At 37.5% G+C, this 1,641-nt stretch overlaps 1 non-coding gene across 1 annotated transcript; it reads right to left on the bottom strand.

Moving 5' to 3' along the window:
- Nucleotides 1–1,028: 1,028 nt before the first annotated feature.
- Nucleotides 1,029–1,097, bottom strand: LOC148021966 (small nucleolar RNA SNORD36). Its single transcript, XR_015694511.1, has one exon. It is a non-coding gene; the product is annotated as a small nucleolar RNA SNORD36 (small nucleolar RNA).
- Nucleotides 1,098–1,641: the final 544 nt, after the last annotated feature.

Here is a 1,641-nt window from a genome sequence, read left to right as displayed (position 1 = left end):
AGAACACCAGGCACAACAAATCTTCATACAGCATCATGTAGATCTCCCACGGTTTTTAATAGAATCAACCATATTCTTCAATATCTTCAAAAAATCCATCAATAGAACAAAGAAAGCAAAGAAATACACCATCTTTGAATGGAAATACATCACATAGTATTCATCTTCAATATCTTCATAGTCTTCTCTCTCAATCTCTCATATACAATCACTCTGTTTCAGTAGAATTGGCTATCTCTGACTCTCTCTCTCTCTCTCCATCAATAATACATCATATCCTCACTACAATCTCTCAATAATCCTTCTTAGGTCGTGGATACCCCTCCCAAGAGGTATGTCTGATATGAAGAGTCACCAGAGCCACTACAGTGTCCTTTCATAGCTCACTACTGTCACTTCACTCTAGTCTTTACTTGAGTCTTCAGCAGCTACTTCTTCCACTTCTTTCAGCTCTTTTGCACTTGTATTCACCTCCTTCCAAGGCTAGAAAACTTTCCCAAGCTACACTCTCATCCACCAGAACACATACAGAAGCATACAGAACAGTCTACAGAACAGTACCAGAACAGCTACAGTACAGAACAGAACAGAGACAGAACAGAAGCAGAAGCTCTATAGAAGACCTACAGAAGGTTACAGAAGGTCATCAAAACCACATAACTCACTCTCAAACCATTCCAAACTCTCACAAACCATTCAATAAACTTTCACAATATCTCAATCTTCATCAATCAATACTCCATCCCTCCTTACAGAAAACAATCAGAACAAAACAGACCAAAACAGAAGGTATACAGAACCTATCAGAACATCATAGAACCACCAATAAACATCATGATCTTCCAAAACACAATCAATATCATCCAAAACACTCTCAAAACACTTCCAAACCAATCAATCATCTCATAAAATCAACCATTCAGCTCTCAAAAACAACAAAAATCAGCCAAAAAACAAGTCATTTCAACACTCAACATATCCCCACACTTAATAAGGAAGCGTCCTCGTGACCCAGGAAAAAGGGAATACAAGTTCAGTTGAAAAGCTCAACTTTGATCGTCAATATCTTTTCACAAATAATCCATCCACCACGACTCCAACTTATAACCTGTTTCTGATATAAAAATACAAAGAAAGGAAAACCCTTTATTCATTAACACCTCTTAGCAAACTAAAAATCACAATAAATTTGTAAAGGATATAAAAGTTTTCTTCTTCTTCATCTGCATCTGCGTCAACTCTCCAACCACGAACCCAGCACCACAATTCTCCAAAACGTAGCTCGTACACGAAATTCAATAGGAAACCACCACGTTCGTTTGACATAAATGAAGTCACAACACAAACACTACACACAACACAACCATCTGAATGACTCCTTCAAAAAGAAAGATTTTTATTAAAAGCTTCCACCATACATTGGAAAGGTATCAATGAAGATGATCCCGCTTAAAAGATTGATGTTGTCGAAAACGATCCATAGACAAGGATTCATCTACAAAGTTTTTAGGAGGATTTTGAAAAAATTGGAGACAGCACATCCTTTCCAACAGGACCAGGTATCTGCTAGGCAAACAGAGGGCATGAAAATACAATATGTCCAGCTGTTGGGAATCAATATTCACATTGACATTCATGCAC

The sequence above is a fragment of the Lygodium microphyllum genome, chromosome 17 (genome assembly GCF_053477565.2).
Source record: "Lygodium microphyllum isolate KBCC chromosome 17, Lygodium_microphyllum_v1.1.10, whole genome shotgun sequence".
NCBI lineage: Eukaryota > Viridiplantae > Streptophyta > Polypodiopsida > Schizaeales > Lygodiaceae > Lygodium > Lygodium microphyllum.
Note: the sequence above shows the minus strand (reverse complement) of the source record. Positions and strands in the feature narration are given on the sequence as shown.